Source organism: Eschscholzia californica, unplaced genomic scaffold (assembly GCF_041429995.1).
Source record: "Eschscholzia californica isolate CP2 unplaced genomic scaffold, dmEscCali1.0.p SCAF_2, whole genome shotgun sequence".
In the NCBI taxonomy this organism is placed as follows: Eukaryota; Viridiplantae; Streptophyta; class Magnoliopsida; order Ranunculales; family Papaveraceae; genus Eschscholzia; species Eschscholzia californica.
The window spans coordinates 43,277,257-43,296,836 of NW_028238309.1; the positions used below are offsets into that span (position 1 = coordinate 43,277,257).

Sequence of the window (19,580 nt, forward strand, 5' to 3'; positions counted from 1 at the left end):
TTTTCGGTTCGACCCCACCGAATTTTTGCACAGTAGCTACTGTGCATATTTTCGGCGGACTCGAGCCGTAAAATGGCATAAATTCGGTTGTACCAGACCGAAAATACCCTCCGTGTTCAACAACCAAAAAATTTTCATACAACCAACGAATATATCATACAACTTGGAAAAAAGTGTTAGGATATGTTCATCTACCTCTTGGGAGATTGAATCTTGTCCAGAAATTGATGATTTAGGATCCTTTGATGTTTCTCCAAAACTTTTGAAACTTGCTTCATCCATGGTGGTTTAAGAGTTTAGAAAGGGATAGAGAAGTGGTTTAGGAGTGCAACAACAATGTGTGATTGTTGCACAACTCCGATGAACTTTCCCCGTTGATGATGGTCGCCGGTGATGTTGACAATTCCGGTGGAAGAAGAGGGAAGAAGAATATAAGAGAGGAATTTCTTGGGATTTGGGTTTCTAGGGATTTGGGTTTTGGGAAGTTTAATAATTAACAACTAAAATGTTAATGTGGGTGAAATACACCCTTAAAGGGGGTTTTTTTCACCCATTCAAAGAGGGGGGGCCCTTTAACCAAGCTAAGTCAAACGTGTTTTACTAAGTCAACGAAACCATGCATGGGGAGGCCTTTTAACAAAAACGGGGAGGCCTTTTAAAATCTCCCTAACATATTTATGAAATATTCCCTATTACAGTATTTAACCGAGTTACACAGTCTGACAAGTCATGATTCTAGTGAATCTCAATGCAATAACTAAACTAGCTTACCATGCGATCTCTCAAAATTATTACTTATGTACAGTGTTTGTCCAAAAGAAGTGATATAATTGGAAGGTGGGAATGTTTTTTTTTTTTTTTGTTGAACTAGGTGGGAATGTGGTGGCCAGAAAAGTTTAAGTTATATGATGAATTAGAGAGAGAGAGAGAGATTTCTTGTATGGATGTGTATATATGTAGAAGAGAGTCTTGTTAAGTTTAGAGAGAGAGATGAGAGATTTTTTTTTTTCTAATGTTTGAAGGTCGCCGGTCGGAAAATTTTCCAGCCAGTGACCTTCGTCAGAGAAGAGATAGGTGACTTAGACAGAGATGAGAGAATTTTTTTTTAAAGGTCGCCGGCCAGAAAATTTCCGATCGGCGACCTTCGTCGGAGAAGAGAGAGGTGAGTTGGAGAGAAAGGTGAGACGGAGAGAGAGAGAAGTGACATGGAGAGATGTGTGGTAGAGAGAGAAGTGAGGTGGAATTTATGTTTTCTTTTTTATTTTATTTTGAAAAAATATTTATAGGAAGGGTAGTTAAGACATTTACATAAAAAAAGGGGATCATATTTGAATTTACAAAAAATATAAAGTCATAAAAGAAGTTGGTCACAAAGTAGGGGGGCCAAATAGGAATTAACTCTTTTTTTTAACTTCACTTTTTTCATATGGATGCACATATGATAAATAATATATACACATTATATATAATATTTAAATATATTATTTAAACATTGATTATTTAAACATTAATTATTTAAACATTAATTATTTAAACATTGATTATTTAAACATTAATTATTGATTATTTAAACATTGATTATTTAAATATATTATTTAAACACTGATTATTTAAACATTGATTATTCAAATATATTATTTAAATATTGATTATTTAAACAATTTAACCTAAATCTTACAATTTTCTATTTGATTATTTAAACATTGATTATTGGTTCTCACAGTTTGTATTATTTCTTATTTGTAGAGATAGGAGAACAATTGAGCAAAAAGACTATCATAACAATAATGCAAGGGGGAGTTATATGACAATTAAACACTTGGGAAGTGTTCAGGTTCTTGTCAAACAGTTAGAACACTTGGGAAGTGAAAAGCCGGATAAATACAACAGAGATATTAAACAAGCAAGGACGGTGGTCTTGCAGGAGACAATCAAACTATTAAAGATCTAAAGATACTTCTTGGTGATTTGAGATATCTCTTCCACCATATTCTATTTAGTTAAACACTTATTATTTTAAAGATAGATTATTTAAACATTGATTATTGATTATTTAAACATTATTATTGATTATTTAAACATTATTATTGATTATTTAAACATTATTATTGATTATTTAAACATTGATTATTTAAATATATTATTTAAACATTGATTATTTAAACACTCACGGTCTGCGCCTATTGATCTTTCCAAAATGCATTATTAGCAACAGGGGATTCCGAATTTTTATCTAGGGGGTGCGAATTAAAGTGTTTGTTTTTCCATCTGAAATCATAGGTCTGGAAATAGCAAGTGACGTTTCTACCCTTACCCCTAATATTAAAACTTATTTAACCTCTCAAACTCAAACCCTAGCAGCCTTTCTCTCCCAAACTCAAAACCCTAGCAGCCTATCTCCTACCAAACTCAAAACCCTAAAAGTCATATCATCTTCTCTCAAATCCTAACAACCATCATTTCTTTCTCAAACCCTAATAGAAGAGCACAAGCACCAACTGCACACTCTCAAACCCTAACTTTCGTTCTCAAAACCCTAGAAGGAGATCTCGAACTCGCAGCCGCCTCTTCATCAGAATACAAGTTGCCGAAACAGAGATAGTGAAGAACCGAGATGGAGGAAAATGCTTCGAAAGTCACCATCCCAACCTTCTCGATCTGATCTTAATCTTGAAACTTTGATGTGATTATTCTTTTATTTTGAGAAAGATCATATTTGTTTTCCCCTCTTTGTGAACTACACTGTGAAATTTTCGAGTTGAAGAAAGTGGCGTTGGTGGTGGTCGTTGATGTTGATGGTGGTGGTGGTGGCAGTAGCAGAGATGAACATGTGGACAGAGAAGCATTTTCCTAAAATTTGTGGGGGTATATAAGTAATTCAGATATTTTCAGATGGTAGGAATCCATTTCAGATTTGTTTTGAAGTCTGAAATAATTGGTTCCTTATTCAGCCCCATTCAGACATGTAATCATTCAGCCCAAATTTCAGATTTTGTAAAATAAAAAAAAACAAACATCTGAAATCTGAATTGGCTCCAATTCAGATTTCAGATCTGAAATTTTTGAAAAAACAAACAGCACCTAAATCCCGGATCAATTGGGAAAGACGATAAATTAAATCCGAGAGGACTCACCAATGTCGGAGTTAGTTCCGGTGTTGGAGTCGGTTTCGGTGTTGGAGCAGAATATCAATAGCTGCTAGTTGAGCTTGAATACTTAAATAGATGAAGTAGTAGTAGTAGTAGTAATAGAGGATAAGTGATTTTGGTGTGATTTGAGATGGAAAAATGAGATATATATATAGAGAGAGGCAGAGGATTGAGTTGTGTAGTTGGATAGTTAAAATATTATTTTTTACAAACATTGTAATTAATAAAATATTTATATTCATTAATTATATTAATACACCAACAATTACAAACGCGATTGACCTTTGCGAGAGTTCATATTTTACCAAAAACTTTTGTTTCAATAAAAACTCCTTTAGTTGAAATGGACCTTGTATATAGTGGCTACGAATTTTATCTCTATAATTAGATTCATAATTTGAAATTGGTAGATTAAGTCCCAAATCAATTGGAAAAAACGATAAATTAAATCCTAGAAGACTCGCCAATGTCGGAGTCAGTTCCGGTGTTGGAGTCGGTCCCGTTGTTGGAACGGAAAATATCTTTCAATAGTTGCTAGTGATTTAATAGTTAAGTTTGTTTCACGTTTGTTGATATTGTAGCCTAATGCATGTGTAACATAAAGTAAATGGCGTGGATAACTGTAGCTTAATTCAATAGTTGAGTAAGTTCCATATTTTTAAGTCGAAAATGCGAAATTTTGGTTATGGTAAAATGTCACAGGTGGTTCGATTATCCAACGAATCGGTAACCAAACCAAACCATGAACGGATTGGTTCGGATTTAGATTTGAAAAAACCGAACCCTTCAGTTTGGACTTTGGATTGGCCCAAAAAGTTGGTTATCCAACCGATGTTCACCCCTACCAAATACTGGTTTTATTTAACTTTTGATGTCTCAAATGCTAATTTTTCAAATTCAAGTGTCCCTACCCTAACACTATTATTGCAATTTTTTGAGAATATTCAAAATAAAAATAAAAATGTAATCATATCTATAAAATATATTTACATAAACTTGCGTATTCAACATTTGTCTTCGCTGATCACCACCATTTTTTCTCTCCTCCCTCCTCTGCACTCTCCTTCTCTTTCACTGTTTCACCAAAGAGAGGATTTCTTTCGTCGGAACCCTTCTTCGTCCTCGGAAGGGTCTCATGTGAAACTTAAAAGGTGTCAGGTTACCTTATAACTCTCTCACTTTCTCTCTTATAATTGTTGCGGCAGAGCAGAAGTGTTGTACTTGACATCTTAAAACTCTCCATGCGGGTTACCTAGAAGGAAACTCTTCCTTATTTTGGCGGGACAATGGGAAAATAAAGAGAGACAGTGGTAGGGTTCATCTAAGATTTTCCCACCCAAAACTTGAATTATCCTGATACAAAATATTATTCTCCAATTCATCGTCGTAAATTTAATTTTTTTGACAACACTAAGTTACTTGAATATTGATAGAGATTAATTTTTAACACTTCCTGTGATACGCAGATTTGTACACGAGATTTATGAATATATATGAGTGGGGAGGTTTATGTGAATATGGTTAATAGATATAAATAGGATTTTAATTTTAATATTTTTTTAAAAAAAATTGCAACATTAGTGTTAGTGACACTTGATTTGAAAAATTAGTGTATGTGACATCATAAGTTAGATAAAACTAGTGTTTGGGCCATCTCATTTCTTTTGACTAACAGGAGAGTTAACTAACATTAATTGTTATTTGACACCGTTACTTTTTTTGGATGATAAAGTTAGTCAAAATTAGTCCACGTCCCAAACTCAAAAACAGAAATCTTCATGCCCCCAAACTCATCACTCGGTACATATGTCTGCTCCTTTCGCAAAATAACTCAAAAAAGAACAATGAGAGGGGGGAGAGAGAAGAGAGAGGAAAAAACAAAAATAGCGGAAAGTCCCAAAAGTTGGGTCGCAATAAAATGTGATGTCAGCGAAGTTTTGGGCTAGAAAAACTTGCCTGCTGCGGTACATAAAAAGTTGTGGAATAACACTTTTTCCCTATTACATCACATAATTTGCAGTGTAAAAACGTCATATTTCTTCGACGAAGTACATTCCCAGATGTCCCTCCCTTTATTTGGTAATTTGCACTGGACATAAATTCGCGTACAATACATTTGCACTGTCCATTTATCTAGTATTTCGCACAGTGCATAAATTCGTGCATAATACATTTTGAAATGTCTTGTACATAATCTAATATTTTTTTCCTAATATAATCATGTGCATCTGACATACCTCACGTGCACCTGACCGACAAAAATTTACTTACAAAACATGTAGTTTACACTTTTTACTCTTCGAGATGTGACATTATCGCATTCAAACTAACCTGAATTCGACATTTCAACTCTAAACTTGACATTTTAGACTGATTTTCTTCTTTTTTTTTGAAGTGGATCTTTTTTCTTAGGTGATTTTGGGACCAAAAATTAATTTTCTTTTTTCGAGAAAGTGGCTTTGGGCATCCAAAATATTCTTTAGGACATAAAGATCTGGTTATTAAGATTTGACTTAAAGAGTGACGTTATTTTTACTCTAAAAATCGACTTGTTTGCTTTTTATACCCTAGTCTTATTTTCAACATTACCACCGACCACCAACACCACACCACTATTTCCCTCTCTCTTTCTCGCTTTCTCCTATGTTTGTCTCTCTTTTCTTTCTTTTGTCTATTTGTGTGTCCCTCCTCCCAGCGGACAACCGGTATGGTTTAGGGTCCCAAACTAGATTGGGTGTTCCAGCAAAGGGAACCCCATCTTTGGAATAGAGAGACAAAAGAGAAAGGAAAAGGAAAGATAAAGGGGAGAAAATGATAATAGAAGGAGAGGGAGATGGTGGTGGTGGTCAAGGGCGGAACCAGGATTTTAATTCCAGGTGGACTGACCTCTGAGTTGAAGTTATTAGATTTTTTGCATACAAAAGTTATTATGAATTTGTCTTGTTATGTTCTCGAAGTTTGAAATATGAATTTATCGCCTTCCTCCGCTTAGTTACTTGAGGAATTTCCGACATTTTATTAGAAGGCTAAAAAATAAAAAATTACAATTAAATTGGATCAAACTATTAAATAAACAAGTGTATATAAACATATCCACTTACATATCAACATATGACATATCAAAAGCAATTAATGAAATCTAGATATTACAAAACAATCAAAACTATAAACAATAAAATGAACAAAATTAGCTATGCTTGGTAGATGTCTATTGGACATATTATCAAACAATTCATGCACAGAAGTAAATTGACCAAATTACTATATGAATTTGAATACCTAAAGTCAATTTTGTACACAAAAAGTATAAATCATAAACAACATTCAAATTTATATACAATTAGTAACAACGTGTCATCTCAACAAAAAAAAAAAGTAACTGCTTGTCAGCTTAGTAAGTAAGTTGATTTTGAATTTGAAATCCCTAATAAGTCTTCAAATTTGAAAATAAAATCAGCAAACAACACAAATAAATCAACTTAAAAAAAACTATTATATAAAACAGAATGAAGACTGCTGACTGGGACAAGCTCAAAGACAAATTCTGGGACAAACCCAGAGATAAATTTGGTTGTCCATTTCTCCATCTTTATATCCCAACCTTTATATCTCTCCAACTTTTAAATCTCAACCTTTGTGTTCTGATGACCATCAATAAGCCCTTAAATTTGATGTGACCAGGATTAATCTAACGACCAAAAGCAACACACTCAACCATACTCCTTTATTAGGCCTTTTATTGACCGTTACTCTTACTTACCGGGAGTGCTACATGTACGAAGTCCTTGACAAAATTCTTGACTTAATGACTCATTTTCACTCAAAGACAAAAGTTGACAAAATTCTTGACTTTATTAGCTTTCTTAAACGGTCGTCTCCTCATCTTCAGTCTCCATTCAATAGAGACCATTATTGTTCAAAATAGTCACGCCTCTCCTCTCCCTTCAATGTTTCATCTTCCTTTGTTTTATCTCTCTTCTCTCTCATATATGTAAGAGCAACAGTCAATAAAATCGATTGGTTCTAAAATTGCTTTTTGTTTCTCTCTCTTTGGTATTGAATTCTCTTTGTTTATATCTAGATTGTTGTAATAGAGAGATGAAATCATTTGGTGCTAATCTGTAATCATATTGGGGAAATGATGAAATAATTCGGTTAGTTTGGATATCTAGGTTATTATCTTCTTCATCGGATATAATGGCTAAATAATTTTATTTTCTTGATTAGGGTTGCTGGGAATTGTAGGAAGGAACTTTTATGTGTAGGAGAATAAGAAAATAGAGAGCAATAAAAAACTTTTTATTTTTTATTTGAAAACTTCTGATTATTGAAGAAGATCTTCTTAGGTTTACGAAAGTTTCTTCTCACTTATCTGATTAGTTTTCTTGTACGAATTTCTCTATTCAACGGACATAGTTCTTATATCAAGTTCTTCAATTCATCTCCATTTTGGAATTTGATTTACTTTTAGTTTAAACTCATTGTATTTTCAGGTTAGGTGAGGAAACTCAAAAGGAACAACGTGACTTGAACAGATAGTTATCTCAAAGACAACGTTGAAACTTCAAATCAGAGTGTAATATCTTTTCACTTACTCCATGAAAGTTGCTTTTGCAGATGAAAAAAAGTCCATCTCATTAGTATTTTTTTTTGACTATTTTTTATTATCTGACCTGTTACTAAAATATATTGTTGAATTCTTAACAAATATATTGGTGGAAATGGATTTCTTGTCTCGAGTGATCATATATCTTTTTCGTTCTTTCAATATATTCATTCATATTCTTAGAAAGAATAAAACATATGGAGTTTGTGAATGGCACGCTTGGTTTGGTCGGGACTCAAATGTTGCAAAGAGGTCGGATATGGGAAAAGAAAGATGTACCTATGTCCTGCTTTTATTGCCTTCTAAAGCTTCACGATCTTTCAACGCAAATTTTCATCTTAGCAGTTCCTTCTTAGTAATGTATTTAAAGTACACAAAGACTCTTGGGTCACCTATCTATGTTGGCAAGGTGAATTTCTTATTGTTCTTCTTCTCCTTAATTTAAATCATGGGTTTTGACAACCAACAACACATAAAAGTCACGACGAGAAGAAAAATTATGAATCAAAACGGCCATTAATGAGTCTAGTTTGCTTAATTTTGTTTTTGTTTTTAAATTAAATTTTTTCTAACGATGATTTTTGTGCATTTTCTGGTGTAGGATTGTTTGATTGCAAGTTCGTCCTATTTTCTCAATAAAGAAAAATGATCATTTGGTTGCTCCATGGTTAAAGCCATTGTTAACATCAAACTATTTCAGTTCTTACGGATTTAAAAAAAAAAAAAAGTGAATGCACTTTTGCTTGGATTGTATGGAAAATGCTCTTTGTACTAAAATGTTGTTTTTTTAAGCAATAAGAAGTTCTTCATACATTTTGCGAACAACCTTTGGTTGAAGTGGTAAGAAGGTTTAGTCTTCCACTTTAGAGGACAAGGATTCGAGGCTCGCTGACAATTCAAAAAAAAAAATTCTTCATACCATAACATGATTAGGGTTAATAAAATTCAAAAGTACATTGACATCATTGGTGTTCAAGTCGAACATTACTACTTTTAACAAAAAAATATTTGAATATTAATTACTACCAGTAGTGTGAACCTGATGGGCCCAATTGAGACCAGGAAAGTGAACGATAAATACAAGCAAATTTCTTTCAGAAGTGTTTCTAATTCGTTGAGTTTTTGTTCTTTAGTGTTAGAACTAAAAGTCGCGGAAGCTATCGAACCTATCCTAGAAATTGATCCGATTATGAAGATTAATCGAAAAGCTAAATCAAAATCAAATATGCGAACAGAATTTAATGAGGTTCGGCTTTAAAGCCTACGTCCTCGGGCGAACAAGAAATCTTTATTGAAGGATAGATGAAGACGACTCACACAACCCGCAAGTTCGTCCCAAGATGGTACCGTATAGAAATTAACCTTCTATACTAAATCTTCGACGACCGAGAAATTAAACACCGCTCAAAAATATGAACAAAATCTCTCTCACTTGCTCTCTCTCTAGCTCTCTAAAGAAGAGTTGTTGTTGAGTAGTTGTGTTGATGTTGTTGTTGTGATTATTGTAGGCTCTCAATACCCCTATTTATATAATAATATAAGCCGGTGGGATTGCTTTAAACCGACTCCAAATTGAACCAAATTGGAAACCTTCAAACTGCCATCATCAATTTCAAACCGCCTACATGAAGCCAACTAAACCGCCTACATGAATTTGGAAACTGCCTCCTCTTTTGAAATTTGGAAACCTTCCTCTCACAATTCTCCACCTCGTACACAATTTGATACTCTTCAAATTTTGGACGAACACCAGGATACTCCTTGTAAGATATATCTGCTTCTTGTAACTTCATCCGACTGCACCATTTGACCATGGTTGCCTACGTACCCTTTTATAGGATCAAGCCTACCGTAGTTCTACCAATCCTTCACATAAAGTTTACCTTGTCGCCATTACGCCCTTTCGGGCAACTTAACACGAGCCGATTTGTAGCAATTCCAAGCAATGCTGAAACTTGCTACACGTCACTACTTTAGTCAACATGTCCGCGGGATTTTCATCTGTGTGAACCTTCATGAGAGAAACATCACCTTCCTCTATGACATCTCGTACAAAGTGATAGATGACATCGATATGCTTAGTACGAGCATGATGGACCTGATTCTTCGCCAAGTGGATCGCACTTTGACTATCACACCATACATCCACGCACTCCTGCTTAATCCCTAGATCATCCAGAAGACCCCACAACCACAATGCTTCCTTCACACCCTCGGCCATAGCCATATACTCGGCCTCCGTAGTAGATAACGCAACTGTAGATTGTAACATCGATCGCCAACTAACTGGAGCACCATGTACCCTAAATACATAACCAGTAGTAGATCGTCTTCTATCTAGATCGCCAGCAAAATCCAAGTCAACATAACCGCTTACCTGACATGTGTCTCCACCAAAGCACAAACCCGTATCAACGGTACCCTTCAAGTACCTCAAGACCCACTTCACAGCTTCCTAATGTGTCTTCCCCGGGTTTGCCATAAACCTACTAACCACACTGACCGCTTGTGAAATATCCGGACGAGTACACACCATAGCGTACATCAAACTGCCAACTGCACTAGCATACGGTACACGATCCATATGATCCTTCTCCACCGTAGTAGTGGGAGATTGTTTTCCCGAGAGCCTGAAGTGTGGTGCCAATGGTGTTGACACCGCTCTCTGCATCCTGAATCGAGAAACTACTCGTTCGATGTAACCTTTCTGATTCAAGTACAGTTTCTTACTTGACCGCTCTCTCTTAATCTCCATTCCCAGTATCTTCTTTGCAGCGTCCATGTCTTTCATCTCAAACTCTTGACTGAGTTGAGATTTCAACTTATCTATCTCCACCATGCTTCGAGAAGCAATAAGCATGTCATCCACATACAAAAGGAGATAAATAAAGTCACTTTCGCGAAGCTTCTTGATGTATACACAACAATCATAGTCACTTCTGCGAAAACCATGCTTTAGCATGAAAAAATCAAATCGTTTGTACCATTAGCGAGGGGATTGTTTTAATCCGTAAAGAGATTTCCTCAAACGACATACTTGATTTTCTTTACCCTCAACCTTGTATCCCTCAGGTTGAGCCATATAAATTTCTTCATCCAAATCCCCGTGCAAGAAAACGGTTTTAACATCGAGTTGTTCCAGCTCAAGATCACTGTGAGCAACAATACTCAATAGCACCCGAATAGAAGTATGTTTCACGACCGGGGAGAAAATCTCATTGTAGTCGACCCCTTCTTTCTGTGCATAACCCTTGGCCACTAGTCTTGCCTTATACCTTGTACCCTTGATCTCGGAAGAATCCTCTTTCTTCTTGTACACCCATTTACAACCAATAACAGACTTTCCTTCGGGCAATGGGACAACTTCCCATGTCTTGTTCTTGTGAAGAGACTCCATCTCTTCTTGCATAGCAACCAACCAACTCTCTCTTTCCTCCGCAGTAATAGCTTGTTTGAAGGTGACCGGCTCGTCATCTTCCACCGAGAATGCATATTCAACCACATTTGCCTGCCCGTAATGCCTAAGAGGTTCGTCTGACCCTAACCTCTGTACCAGCTTATATAACCGTTTCGGCCTAGTGTGTACCGAAACATCCTGCTGCTGTTGTTGTAAAACTTGTGTACCTTCCCCTTGAACCTCCTCATGATCGGGTTCATCAATTTCCACATCCTGAGTATTATCCTGATGCTCCACCTGATCATGATTCCTAGAAACCCGTTGGTCTTCGGCTTCTACTTCTACTACTTGAGTTTTAGTAGACCCAACATCACCACAACTAGGCACCGTAGCTTTCGCCATAGCTACAATAGATGACTCATCAAACACCACATCTCTGCTGATTACAAACTTCTTGTCTTCCGTACACCATAACCGATAACCCTTGACTCCTGTAGCATATCCTAAGAAAATTGCCTTCTTTGCTTTATTGTCAAGTTTGTTACCTTTAACATGGTAATAGGCCGTACAACCGAAAACCCTAAGTCTCCCGTAACCTGCATGTTCACCTGACCACATCTCGTAAGGTATATATGCCGCCATCTAAAGAAGAATGTGGAGACCTGTTCACAATATAACAAGCTGTAGCAACAGATTCTGCCCACCATTTTACGCCTAATCCCGAATTGGAGTGCATACATCTAGCCTTCTCAAGTAGTGTACGGTTCAATCTCTCTGCGACTCCATTCTGTTGAGGTGTGTTTACTACTGTCCAGTGCCTCACAATGCCTTCCTGATTACAAAGCTCCTTAAATGCCCCATCCGTGTACTCGGTCCCATTATCCGATCTTAACGTCTTCAGCTTTCCACCAGTTTTGTTCTCAACCATTGCTTTCCACACCAGGAATGTGTTGAATACCTCATTCTTATGCTTCAAAAAATAAAGCCAGACAAATCTCGAATGATCATCAACGAATGTGACAAAATACCTGAAACCACCCTTGGAAGGTAACTTCGCCGGTCCCCATACATCGGTATGTACGTAGTCTAATACCTCTTTGCTCCTGTGCTTGCTTGAAGAGAACGTTACCCTGTGTGCCTTCCCGAACACATAATGCTCACAAAATTCCATGCAAGGCTTCTTCATGTCCTTCAACAAGCCTTTCCCGCACATCAAAGATAGACCCTTTTCTGACATATGCCCAAGGCGCATATGCCAAAGCCTCGTACAAGCCGTTGGATCCCTTCCATTGATTCCTACTGCTACATCTCCTGTAATTGTTGTCCCCAAAAGTTTGTATAAATTACCGTAAAGAGTACCTCTCATTACTACCAAAGAACCCTTAACTACTTTTATGGAGCCATTCTCTATAATTATCTTACAGCCGCTCCGCTCCAACACACCAAGGGAAATTAGATTTTTCCGCAAATCGGGTATGTGTCTTACGTCCGTCAATATTCTCACCACTCCATCGTGCATCTTGATACGTATTGTTCCGAGTCCCACAGTTTTACATATACTATCATCACCCAGTATAACTGTACCACCATCTATACTCCTATAGGTAGTAAACCACTCCCTATTTGGACACATATGGTGTGACGCCCCTGAATCAAGCATCCACTTATCGGAGATCTTCTCAGACACCTCTGTTACCGAGAAACATTCGTCAGGGTATTCTGACACATATCCCGCTTCTTGCATCTCTTGTTTCCCCTTGTAGTCTTCGTTCTTTTACTTCAACTTTCTCTTTGGACAAGTCGCTTTAAAGTGGCCAGGCTCACCACAACTAAAACACGTTTTCTTGAAAGAGCCTCTAGATTTGGATCTAGATTTCCCGCCCTTTCCCTTTCCCCTTTCATTACTCCTCCCCCTCGTTACAAACAACCCTTGTGCTTGATCCTTGTCTACTCCACCCGACGCCATACTGCTAGTAGCAACCTTACGAAGGTCATCCGCTAATAGCGAATTTCTCGTCTCTTCCATGCTTAGACTATCACCAACAAGCATCAAAGTTTGAACAAGGTTTTCATAGGATTTTGGCAATGAAAGTAACAATATGAGGGCTTGGTCCTCATCCTCAACCTTAACATCAATATCCTTCAAATCTGAGATAATCCTGTCAAACCTATTCACATATTCCTGAATAGAAGAACCCTCTTCCATTCTACATGTGAATAATTTGGATTTTAAGTAGACCCGATTCGTTAAAGTTTTCGTCATGAAGTTGCTTTCTAGCTTTAACCACACACTCGCCGCCGTTGTTTCTTCGTCTACTAGGAACGCCACGTCCCTCTCAAGACACAACATAATGGTAGCCCGTGCTTCGAGATCTAACTCTTCCCAATCCTCATCTGACATATCTCCTGGTTTCTTTCCCGTCAACGTCTTGTGTAATTTCAGCGAGATTAACAGATTCTTCATCTGCATCCGCCAATAAGAAAAATCGTTTTTCCCATTGAACTTCTCTATCTCATATTTTCCTGCTTTGACCGTACCACTTCTCGATCCCATCTTCTCTTCGTTCAATCTCAAACAAGGCTCTAGTACCAAGTGTTAGAACTAAAAGTCGCGGAAGCTATCGAAGCTATCGAACCTATCCTAGAAATTGATCCGATTATGAAGATTAATCGAAAAGCTAAATCAAAATCAAATATGCGAACAGAATTTAACGAGGTTCGGCTTTAAAGCCTACGTCCTCGGGCGAACAAGAAATCTTTATTGAAGGATAGATGAAGACGACTCACCCAACCCGCAAGTTCGTCCCAAGATGGTACCGTATAGAAATTAACCTTCTATACTAAATCTTCGACGACCGAGAAATTAAACACCGCTCAAAAATATGAACAAAATCTCTCTCACTTGCTCTCTCTCTCTCTCTAGCTCTCTAAAGAAGAGTTGTTGTTGAGTAGTTGTGTTGATGTTGTTGTTGTGATTATTGTAGGCTCTGAATACCCCTATTTATATAATAATATAAGCCGGTGGGATTGCTTTAAACCGACTCCAAATTGAACCAAATTGGAAACCTTCAAACTGCCATCATCAATTTCAAACCGCCTACATGAAGCCAACTAAACCGCCTACATGAATTTGGAAACGGCCTCCTCTTTTGAAATTTGGAAACCTTCCTCTCACATTTAGGATGCAAGAATCTAAAAAAAAATTAATTTCTTTTTTAATGAGTTTCAGGTTCTTGAATACATCAACAAACTTGCACAAACTGGTGTAAAGAATTAGGTTTTGACTGGATTAAAAAAGAAATTGCCACCAATATGTATACAACAAAATTCAACGTATGATCAGTTGTGAAATTTATATATACAAGTTACGTACAAGTTAGCCAACTATGCTGATTCGAATATTTGGTATAGGCTCTCATGTAGTTTGCTTAGAATACAAATGAAAAAAATTATTTCAACTTGGAGCTCCAGAAACAAAAGCAACAGAAGGAAAAAATGGGTACTATAAGAAGTCAATTTTTTCTCAATAGTTTTTCTCATTGCAGTATATGAGCTAACAAGGCTAAATGAATTGTCGCTCCATTCTCACTGGACTCTAACTGTTTTGGGTAGACATTAAAGGAATATTTAAGCCATCAAGTAATCGAGGCAAAGACATTAGTCATTTTGTCCGGAGGGAGGTTGGATTCATTTGCTTGATTATTGATGGAAAATCACTTGCGAAAGCTTTAGTAAGAAGATATGAAGAATATCTATATTGATTTAACTATTGGTTGTGCATATATTATTTGTAGTCGTTCTTCACCAAAGCAGGATTGACTGAATATGTGAACTAGCATAATACAAACTTGTAGAGGTTACTAAGATTTTTCTAGCGAACAAGTTCTTCCATCATTTAGTAATCAAGTGTTGAACAAATAAGCCATATTTCCATGCTTATTGTTTTTGTAATTTTTATTTATTTCTGTTTCATCACCAGAGTATATGTACTTGCACGTATGTTTGACTTAAGTGTCTGTGCCGAAGGCACAGGTTATACCTAGTCTATGTAACAAAACAGAACTTGTTTTGTGGTAACTGAGACAAAATAAATGAAGCTGAGTAGGATAAAATAAATGTCCTCCTTTTTCCTCTCTCACTTTAATCTACTGGAATTCATTTGGACTGTCAAATGAGATCAACAACCCCTTATTCCCCACAAGGCCAAAACCCTTCGTCTCCAACCTGATTTCTCTTCCTCTTTTCCGTTACGCTCCTCCACTTCCTCAACCTTATGCACATAATCTTGACACAACACTCTTAATTGTTCATAATCAATTGAGGCATTTCGTTTACCCTGCTTCCGCATAAAACCCGTTCAATGCATTTTCATCAAAATCTTAACACCTACAACCATTTGGTTATGCAATTTGCTCCAACATGATCTCACTTGAGTTGCCTAATCAGCTTTTTTACTTTTCTATTTTTATTTGTTATTCTTAGTTCTGAAATGCAATATTGTCTGTAATCAAATCTTTTTTATAATAAAGGTTTCTTATGCTCATTGTTATAATTGTTTAGATTTTACTAATTCTGATCATTAAATCTATTGTGTAGTTGGGATCTATGATCATCTATTCCTATTGATTTCATCTTTTAGGGTTACCTCTACTGGTTTGTGCCTGGAGTTAGTAGATTATATTAATCGATTTTGTGCCTCTTTCCTCACTGAAATATCAAGTGCTTATAGGAATTCCAATTAACATATGATTTTTAGCTCCGTTTCTTGTTTGAATGATAGTGGTTTGCAGAATTGGAAATGGTGAAGAGGTGAAGAAGATTATTTCTACACTGACAATGCTTTTACTCTCCCGCAATTGTTATAGGTAACTATGGATGCTCTAATATTTGTATAAAACGCAACAGGGCGGTCGTCGGCTTTTTTTAGAGGCTGCGATGACTTCCATGCGTGTTCATTTCCTCAGTATAAATTCGCTTCCACACGAGTTTCATGGGGGTAAAGAAAGGATGAGATTTCACTGGCGATGTTAGGTATGGATAAACCTAACTAATTTTATGCCATCTTATAGTCCTTCGGTCATCTTGAACATTATTATTATTCTTTTTGTGTTTTACTTTGCTTGCAGATCGATGTAAAAGCTGCTCAGAAGACCATCTTTCAAGGTATTTCTCCAACTTAGTTCAAGTTTGCAAGTGTTTTGTACTTTGTTTTAAAGAATTTAAAATATTACATGCTCATAATTTCGTTGTCAAAGGAATTAAATCTTCTCTTACATTATATTTTTTCTTCCAAGAGCTTATCATAACGCTTTAGTCATGGCTCGTGAGGTGTTGGTCGATCACACTAAAGATGACTTCTTTTTTTTTATGAAGACACTAAAGATGACTTGCAAAGTCATTTGGGTAGGGTACTCCAAGGTATTCTTTTGACAAGAGAACACAAAGTTATCTATCCACTAGAGTGCTCACGTTCCAAAGGTAGATACACATGCATCTGTTTTGACAAGAGAATTACTATGTTACTGTTTTGTACTCCGACATCTTGTTAATGTCTTTTCTAGGTGTGGGTATGTAAGTTGCCTGATTGATTTTTTTCATTTAGATTTTCGGTTTCTTCTTTCGTATAAAATTTATATAAAGCCATTACTCAAACACATTTTGATCCATTTTTATTCCTTACTCTATTATCATAGCTTGCATTAAGCCATTACTCAATCAGACTTCCAGGTATGTAAGTTTCTTTACGGGGGTCTTGAGGCATAAATAGTTTGACATCCATACTCTTTCAAAATTGTATTATGTCCTCTCAGAGGCATATATTTTATGTAATTCAACATTTTGATGCTAATATTTCATTCCATATTTAGAATATATGCATACTCGTACAAGAGCTTTCAATATGGATGGCAACTTATTTTGCTTCCTATTTACTTGGCTGGTTGATCATACTAGCGGCATTTATACGTTGAGTACATGCTATTTTGATTGGGACATCCATTTCAAAGTGTCGAATGTTGTATCTCTACTAGATATAGTTTATATCTTGCATTTTATTTTGCTGAAAGGTTTTATCTTGCATTAGTGTTGTTTATGTATGACATTCAATGTGAGAAGGACGCTCAACTCCCTTTAGTAGACTGAAAAAAGAAGATAGCTTCTGTCTCATCAAAGCCATTTCTAGCAGCGGTCCCTCAACATGTAGATTTGTTTATTTTCATTGATCGTGGTGGCCAATAATTTATGTACTCCTGTCCATTATATATATGAAACTTTACATACGGCAACAAAGTGTTTCGGCCAAATTAGCTTGGAGAATTGACCTCTAGATAAAGTTATTTTGTAGCATATTACTGGTAACTGATTTTAGAAGTGGAAGATTAATTTTACATAATGAAACACGCTATGGTCTAAATCCCTCTTCATTAAACAGATAACCCAAGTTTTTGCAGGTTAGTTAAGTTGCTTGGACAGGTCTTATAGAGCATAGGATTTATAATTTCTACCAATTACCATTTAGATAATGTATAATCTGATCGGGTTCTCTAATATGTTTACTTACAATGTGGCTCACATGATGCTTGGAAAATCACGCCTCTATTCAGAGTAACGGAGAAACTGAAGCCCAAATAACCAGGAGGCAATCTTACTTAATTTCTCTTGTAATTTAAAACATCGATGACCTATCTTTGGTATTCTACACTTTTTCTTTACTAATTTATTTGATCGAACTTCAGATTGTTATTTATGAGTACACCTTGTACAAATTTAATATATTTCATGGAACTTTAGAATGCAAATATTTGAATATGACAGGTTAAAACTTTGATTATGGATCATCCATCTTCAGTATTGGTATTGTTGGATTTGAATTATTGTAGTTTTCTTTGATTACAATAAAAAAAAAGTCTCTGTTCTTCTAATACTTGAACACTACAAAGAAATGCAATAACAACCGATTAGATGTTGACATGTACACATATAAGAGAGGTAAAGTTTTACTCGGTATCATAAACTTCGGAAGAATAGTTGGGTTTTCTCTTTGGTGGATCTGTGTTGCGAGAGACTATGCTCATTATTCATCAACTCATAAAGGTTTCTGCACTTTGCATTCAAGTTCAAAGACTTAGAAACTTAAACTTAATCCTACTGTTCATAGTTGCAACTAATTTCCCCCATTATTTAATTTGACTCGTTCCAAAAATCTTAATACATGTCCAATCATTTTTTTTCATATTGTTGTCCTTCAACAATTCGATGTTGTTTTTCCATCTATCCTCAATAATTATACATCTTTAGATCATATGGTATTCGTATCTTCTTTTATCTTTTTAACGAGTTTTTTGGTAGAGGACCAGAGTGAATCAGTGAAGTTCGAAAAGATGGAAGTTTGTTTGAAGGCTATGATAATCACAGTAAAAGATTGAAATTGGACTTTCACCATGCCGGAGGCACGGGCTATACCTAGTACAGTACATAGGATGAAGTGATAATATTTTACTATTTGATTTTGAAGTTGAAACCCCCAATTTTCTGAATTTGAAATCAGAAACCCAAGATTATATGCACTTGTCCAAACCCTAAAAATATAATAAAATCCATGAAAACCTTTCAAAATATTATTTAGTTACGTAAAACCTAGGTTATATTTCATCAAAAAAAAAACCTTCAATTGTATTTTAATAGCAAAGATTGGTTCCTGAAATTTGAAGCATTAACAATGAAGGTTTTCCACGATTATCCTCTTAATAGTTCTGCCCTTGGTGGTGGTGGTCGGAAGTGGGAGATGAAGATTAGGGGGCTAAGAAACAAGTAAATTGATTTTTGGGCTCAAAACATGGTTCCCCTTGAATTAAATCTAATTGACCAAAGTCTAAATGACTCAGAGAATATGTAGAAGGCCCAAACCCACGACATTTGGAGAAACAAAATATCTCTTTCTCTTTGTCTTTCTCTTTTCCTCTCTGTTCCGACAAAGGAGACATTGAAGGAGAAAGTCCTCTTCGCCGAAACCTGCGCGCGTGTGGTTGAGGGATTTCCCTCAAACTAGATTGCGTTATGGCTTAACCAAGCAAGAGTTCCAATGAAGGAGACCCTTTGACAAAATAGAAAGAGGGAGAATGAGACAAGGAAAGGAATGGGAGAGAGGGAGAAGATGGGGGATGGAGAGAGATTAGGAGAGAGATAATGGTGGTGATGGGATGAGAAGAGGAAAAAGAAAATATGAATTTCTTTTAAAAGTCGTCGGCAATGGCAGTTTGTCGACAACTCTTGATGCGTACGTGAAGAAGCGGTTGTGGGGGGTTTGGCGGCACAAACTTTTTTTTCAACCTCAAAATTTTGTATTTAGGAATTTTGTTTTTCCAGAACAGCAACTGTATTGTACTGTTTCCTTTAGTCAGAATAAGATGGACATATATCAAATTTGTCC

General features: G+C 36.1%; 1 long non-coding RNA gene across 1 annotated transcript; it reads left to right on the top strand.

Annotated features, from left to right (window-relative positions):
* Window positions 1-15,223: 15,223 nt before the first annotated feature.
* LOC147558135 (uncharacterized) lies at window positions 15,224-17,979 on the top strand. Its single transcript, XR_015234272.1, has 2 exons — window positions 15,224-16,183; window positions 16,279-17,979. It is a non-coding gene; the product is annotated as an uncharacterized LOC147558135 (long non-coding RNA).
* The last annotated feature ends 1,601 nt before the right edge of the window (window positions 17,980-19,580 follow it).